Source organism: Lontra canadensis, unplaced genomic scaffold (assembly GCF_010015895.1).
Source record: "Lontra canadensis isolate GAN:19392208 unplaced genomic scaffold, GSC_riverotter_1.0 scaffold968, whole genome shotgun sequence".
Lineage (NCBI taxonomy): Eukaryota > Metazoa > Chordata > Mammalia > Carnivora > Mustelidae > Lontra > Lontra canadensis.
Window position 1 is genome coordinate 1 of NW_022631952.1, and position 7,256 is coordinate 7,256.

The following is a 7,256-nucleotide window of genomic DNA, read 5'->3' on the forward strand; positions in this document are numbered from 1 at the left end:
AACTCTGAATAAAATACACACGCACACACACACACACACACACACACACTCACACACGAATGCACACATGCACGCATGCACGCACACACACACCCCTGAAAATTCCAGACAGTGAATAAAAGCAGGCAGTTATTGGAGGAGGTTGGAACAAGGGAATAGCTTAGGACAAGTTTCCCATTTTTATGGCTTTAGCCTAAGGGCAGACAGCAGTCACCAGCCACACCACTAAAACTACATTAGGAGAACCTCATCTTTCTACCCTGAAGAACCAGAGGACTGGGCCTGGGGCAATCAGAGTGTCTAGGAAGTGAGGGAATATTTCAGAAAAAGATCCTGAGAAAAGGAACACTAAATTATCTGTATGAATTCTTCCCAAGATTTATCCTGAACCACACATGCATAGATAGGGCAGGCTCAAAGCAACTTCCATCCACAACTAAAACAAACAGAACTGATACTTTAGCTGCCACCCATGACAGGCAAGGCAGAGTTTTCAGTTAGGCTCTAACCAATCTAATCGCCTACTGAAACAAATACATCCACACTCTTCAGAGGAATATAACAATATCCAGAGTCTCCACAACATAACATTCACGAAGTCCTGGAAACCCTGTAAAATTACTCAATATATAAAGAATCAGGAAAATGTGACCCATTATTAGGGCAAAGACAATTGATGGAAGCTTACCCTGAGATGATGATGCTTGATGAGAGAAAAATATCCCAGTGATGAATGAAAAGATAGGAAACTTCAACAGAAAGATAGAAAATATTAAAAAGAACTAAATGGAAATTTTAGAACTGAAAAACAATATCTGAAATAAAAAATTAACTAGATGGACTTAAAAGCAGAGTTAGATAGCAGAGGAAGGAGTCTGTGAACTTGAAGATATAGTAATAGAAAGTATCTAACCTGAAGATGAGAGAGGATTGAAAAAAAAGTGCACAGAGGGTACCTGGGTTGCTCAGTTGGTTAAGCGACTACGTTTGGCTCAGGTCATGATCCTAGAGTCCCGGGATCAAGTCCTGAGTCACTGAGCAGGGAGTCTGCTTCTACCTCTGACCTTACCCCCCTCATGCTTGCTCTCTCTCATTCTCTCTCTCTCTCAAATGAATAAATAAAATCTTTTTTTAAAAAGTGCATGGAATCTTGAAGATCTGTGGGACAATATGAGAGATTTCAAATTATGTTGTGGAACAACATAAGAGATTAGATTCCCTGAAGAAGGGGAAAGAGAGAATGGGGTCAGAAACCTTATGAGAAGAAATAATGGTTGAACAAATTCCCAAATTCTGCAAAACAGAACAAAAACAAAAAGGCCCACATACATTTACAGATTCAAGCTCATCAAAGCCCAAGCAGGATAAATATGGAGAAGACTGCACCTATGTGCAACATAGTCAAGCTGCTGGTAACCAAAGATCAAGAGAAAATCTTAAGAGTAGTGAGAGAGGGAAAAAATGCATACTTTAATCATTATAATGATTCCAAGAGCAATGGACATAATCTCTGTTATGATTCCAATAGCAATGGACTTCTCCCCATAAACTATGGATGCTAAAAGACAGTAGAAAACGTCTGAAAAGTTGAAAAGTCTGAAATGTCTGAAAAGTCTGAAAAGTTGAAACATCTGAAAAGTTGCTGGGGGGGAAATCACTGTCAACCAGAATTCTATGTTCAGTAAAAATTTTCTTCAAGGGCAAAGGCAAAATAAAGACATCTTCAGGTAAAAGAGAGTCTCTCTCATGTTTATAAGCCTTTATTCTTGGTGTTCCCTATGTCTAGCACACACCGTTTCTGCTCCAGTCCCTTCCCTATCTTCAGCTTGCCTCATAGAATCCATCCTAATCCCCAAGTCCAAGTTTGATGCTCCTCTTTTATACACCGATAGCCCCTCATATTTCCACAATCTTAGTATTTATCCTGCTATATGTAATTACTTGTTTAAGTGCCCATGAACTCCACTAGACTACGTGCTTTGTGAGGGCAAGCATTTTGTTTTTCTGTCCCTGGTATGGAATAGGCCCTCAATTAGTATTTACTGGCAAAAGGGGAAAAAATGTCTGATTCCAAAGTATTTTTTCCTTTCTACCACACGAGGCTGTTACCATGGAAAGAAACATCCTGACACTACTATCAGATTCACTTACTATACTTTCTTAAACTTTACAGGGAAATATACTTTCTCTGAAAAACTGCAGCTTTCATTGAACTATCATTAGCTTATCATTACATGGGCAGTCACTGTTTGAGGACAATCTATATGTACTTAACATAGATCCTTGGCAATGAATGCTTGCGAAAATCCTCATTTTAATACTACTTCAACAAATGGCTGGCAATATGGACATGATTAAACTTTGGTACATCCAATTGAAAGAATATTATGCAGATTCTAAAATCATATTTATCAACTTATGTAATCATTTGAAAACATCCTTATATGTTAGGTGGGGGGGAAAGCCCCAAATACAAAATTATACATATAGTGTGATTATGACAATGTCTTTAAAAAAAAAAAATCTACATAGAACGGGGCACCTGACTGGCTTAGTCAGTAAAATGTGCAACTCTTGATCTTGGGGTCCTGAGTTCGAGCCCCACATTGGCAGTAGAATTTACTTTTTAAAAAAAAATCTATGGCTTTCTGCCCTTGGATGCCACGAAGTAAGCATGGTTAAAATCTCCCCTTCCACTGTCATCATGTTCTAAGTCAGAGCCTCGCAAAGAGCCCTAACTGCTGAGAAAGTTCTTCATCCGATGTTTGAGCCTTGAAACAACCGATGAGAGTCTGAGGAACCATTTTGAGCAATGGAGAACACTTATGGACTGTGTGGTAATGAGAGATCCAAACACCAAGCACTCCAGAGACTTTGGGTTTGTCATGTATGCCCCTGTGTAGGAGGTGGAGGCAGCCATGAACGCAAGACCACACAAGGTGGATGGAAGAGTTGTGGAACCAAAGAGGGCTTTCTCAAGAGAAGATTCTCACAGACCTGGTGCCCACTTAACTGTGGACAAGATTTTTGTTGGTGACATTAAGGAAGACACTGAAGAACATCATCTAAGAGGTTCTTTTGAACAGTATGGGAAAATCGAAGTGATTGAGATCATGACTGACCAAGGCCGTGGCAAAAAGAGAGGTTTTGCTTTTGTAACATTTGATGACCATGACTCTGTAGACAAGATTGTCATTCAAAAATACCATACTGTGAATGGCCACAACTATGAAGTAAGGAAAGCCCTATCTAAGCAAGAGATAGCTAGTGCTTCATCCAGCCAAAGAGGGTGAAGTGGTTCTGGAAACTTCAGTGGCAGTAATGAAGGTAATTATGGTGTGGATGACAAATTTGATGGTGGAGGGAACTTCAGTGGGCAAGGTGGCTTTGGTGGCAGTCGGGGCAGTGGTGTATATGGTGGCAGTGGGGATGGCTATAACGGATTTGGTAATGATGGAAGCAACTTTGGACGTAGTGGAAGCTATAATGATTTTGGCAATTACAACAATCAATCCTCAAATTTTGGATCCATGAAAGGAGGAAATTTTGAAGGAAGAAGCTCGGGTTCCTGTGATGGCAGAGGCCAATACTTGGCCAAACCATGAAACCAAAGTGTTATGGCGGTTCCAGCAACAGTGGTAGTTATGGAAGTGGCAGAAGGTTTTAATTACTGCCAGGAAACAAAGCTTAGCAGGAGAAGAGAGCCAGAGAAGTGACAGGGAAGCCACAGGTTACAGCAGATTTGTGAACTCAGCCAAGCACAGTGGTGGCAGGGCCTAGCTGCTACAGAGAAGACATGTTTTCGACAGTACTCATGTGTATGGGCAAAAAAACTCGAGGACTGGGTTTGTGACTATTGTATAACAGGTTATTTTAGTTTCTGTTCTGCGGAAAGTGTAAAGTATTCCAACAAAGAGTTTTAATGTGGATTTTTCTTTTGCACCCATGCTGTAATTGCTAAATGTAATAGTCTGATTATGATGCTGAATAAATGTGTCTTTTTTTAAAAAAAATCTATGTAAAAGGAAATAAATAACACTGGAAAGACATATAGCAAAAATTACTGTAATTTTCACTGGGTGATGGAACTATGGGTACTTGAGATATTTTTCTCTGTAGTTTACCATTTTTCTGGAATAAACAGCATTACTTCCATAGTGGGTGGGGGAGTCTCAAGGGAGGGAGAAGTCCCCTGGTACACCAGACCGCAATCACAAGGAAAACAGGACTGGGTTTAAGCCTTCCTTCTCTTTAACTTCTATCTTAATGGCCTGATACCACTTACAGATTAACTGAGTGCATGACCTTATTGAAGGATGCTCTAAGACTGGCCCCAGGAAAACCAGAAAGGGGATCAACAGTGGAAACTGCCAGAGACAGGAGAAAGAGACTAAGCAAAGAGATCAGAGAAAGTAAACATAAAAGAACAGGAAACGGAAGGGGGAAGGGAAAGACAAGACGCTAAGTATACTTTTATACATTGGCATCCATATGAAAAAGAGGAGTTCGTGGTGGATCTTTATGACAGGCATAGCTAGCATATTTTCATGTTTATTGTTGTCTGTGTTAAAAGTTTGTGTATTTGTGCTTTGTGCCTCACTATTCCTTCCAGGGTCAGGCTGTGTATTTCTTCACCCCACAACGTGCTGTCATATCTGCCTGATGCTGCCAGGGAAGATCAGCTAGACGCTAGATCTGGACATTCTGGAGCCTACTCTGAGAGCAAATTGCATAACGACGTGCCTATCTATGTGAGCTTATAGATTTAGCAAGCTCTATGGGACAGTCAGGAACCTTCTGGGCGATAAAGGAGATCTGGATGGGGATTCATGGTATCCCAGAGGCATTTGTGGAAAACAAGAAAGTAGATCAGTTCTCTCTGGGTCTAAACCCCGTTTATGACACACAACTCAACTAACTGACAACGCTGGCTCATAGCCAAGACTGTTTTTGTAAGATGTTTGTACTCGTCTGTTGATTTCTGTGTATTACTTCTGTCATTTTTGAAGTTTTTACTGGGCTAGTGGAATGACTGCTGGGGTATTTTAGCTTATTAAATGTCAAGTGAGGGTGTTGAGATTAGAAATGAATTTCTACATGGTTTGGCATGAGTATAATCATTCCCAGAAAGGCAGACTTTCTGGCAACCTTGTTTTTTCCGTCCGATAATCCAGCTTGTAACCCATCTGGGAACTAGGAACATGGAAACTTAACCTTAAAAGAAGGATCAATACAAGATCTTAGCATCATCCATTGACCTTTGGAGGGTGGATGCAATTGTCTTAAAGCTCCTGATCACATAGTTTGTAGTATAAAGGATTGTGGCTTCCATTATCCTAGGCAAGAGTGTTGTACCATTCAATACAGTCCCCACTAGCCACATGTGATGTTTAAATTAAAGTTAAATAAAATTAAAACTCAGCTCCTTAGTTTTTTGGCCACATTTCAAATGTTGAATAGGCTACCATATTGGACAGTGCAGAGATAGAATATTTTTATCATCCCGGGGAGATCTCCTGGACAGCACTGTGAATTGAGGCTCACAGAATACTTGGGGACCAAGCATCTCTGTGTCTGCAGGTCAAGTGACTTATGTTTTCTTACTTCAGGTTGACTCTTTGCATTGATATGCTCAGAGTAACTAGGGAAGTTGGGGCAGTTTAGCAGACTTGTTAGCCCTCTTTACACACACACACACACACACACACAGACATACACACACAGACACACACACACACACACACACACACAGATGAGAATTCTCCTTTAGGGAATGGCTAAATAAATGTGGCACAGTCATTAAATGGAATATCATACAACAGGTAGAGGGAATAAACTCCATGTGTCAATAAGGATGAATCTCAAAAACTTTTGCGCCTGAAAAAAGCCAGTTGCCGAACATAACCATTTCCTGCACACAAAACAATACTACATTTTTCCTACAGAAGAGCATTTTTTTTTAAGATCGGGAAGAATATATGTCAAACTCATGACAGTGGTAACTTCAGGGAGGGGTAGGGGTAAATGGAATTAAGGAATCAAAGGAACTTTTAACTGTTTCTGTAACGTTCTGAATGTTTTTTGAAGATTTTAAGTAATCTCTACAGGCAACATGGGACTCAAACTTACAACCCCAAGATCAAGAGTTCCATGCTCTACTGACAGCCAACCAGGGGCCCCTATGATATTCTAAATTTTTAAAGGAAAACATTCATGTACTACTTGTGTAATTACAGTTATTAAAACAGGACACGGATTTATGTACAAAAAATGAATAGAAATATGTAAACATATGGTCATAAAAATAATAAGGATACAATAATAATAATAAGTACACAAAACTCTAATGCTAATTGTGTTGAGATGGTGGGATTGTGGGTAATTAGTTTCTTCTATTTCTCTATTTTTTTAAGAGATTTTATTTGTTCATTTGACAGAGAGATCCCAAGTAGGCAGAGAGGCAGGCAGAGAGAGAGGAGGAAGCAGGCTACCCGCTGAGGAGAGAGCCTGATATGGGGCTCGATCCCAGGACCCTGAGATCATGACCTGAATTGAAGGCAGAGGCTTAACCCACTGAGACATCCAGGTGCCTCTATTTCTCTATTTTTTAACAAGTTTTTTGTCTTGTGGCTGTAATGTTAATACAAAAAATTTTTAAAATAAAAATTGAGTCCACTCTTATGGTGCAGACAGAGTATTATAATGCATCAGGTATAGCTCTTTTTTTAAGATTTTATATATTTATTTGAGAGAGACAAAATCCAAGCAGGGGAGGGGCAGAGAGAGAGGGAGAAGCAGGCTCCCCACAGAGCAGGGAGCCCGTTGTGGGAACTTGATCCCAGGACGCTGGGATCATGATCCCAGCCAAAGGCAGGCGCTCAATCAACTGAGCCACCCAGGCACCCCTCAGGTGTAGCTCTTAAGAGGCAACTGGCTCTGGTACATAACTGGAGTCAGAAATAACGGCTCAACATCATTTATGTAACAAAATTTAATTGTCCTAGGTGGCAGTCTCCAAAACTCAATTGGTCAACATAAAACCCCATTATGCAGCAAATCCAGAGTGGCAGGCAAACGGGGACCCTTCAGTTCCTAAAACCAGGGGTTCCATCGGAATATTTACGAGACTTCCCTTCGTATGCCCAGGCCGCCTGACTGGTTGGTTATGGGCTTTGAAAACTGTTCCAATCACAAAAATCCCTCCTCTGTGGTGTGCAGTGCAGCTTGAAAAGCCACTTCCTGCAAACAGCCTGGCT

General features: G+C 40.6%; 1 pseudogene; it reads left to right on the plus strand.

Moving 5' to 3' along the window:
* Window positions 1-2,714: 2,714 nt before the first annotated feature.
* Window positions 2,715-3,605, plus strand: LOC116863357 (annotated as a pseudogene).
* Window positions 3,606-7,256: the final 3,651 nt, after the last annotated feature.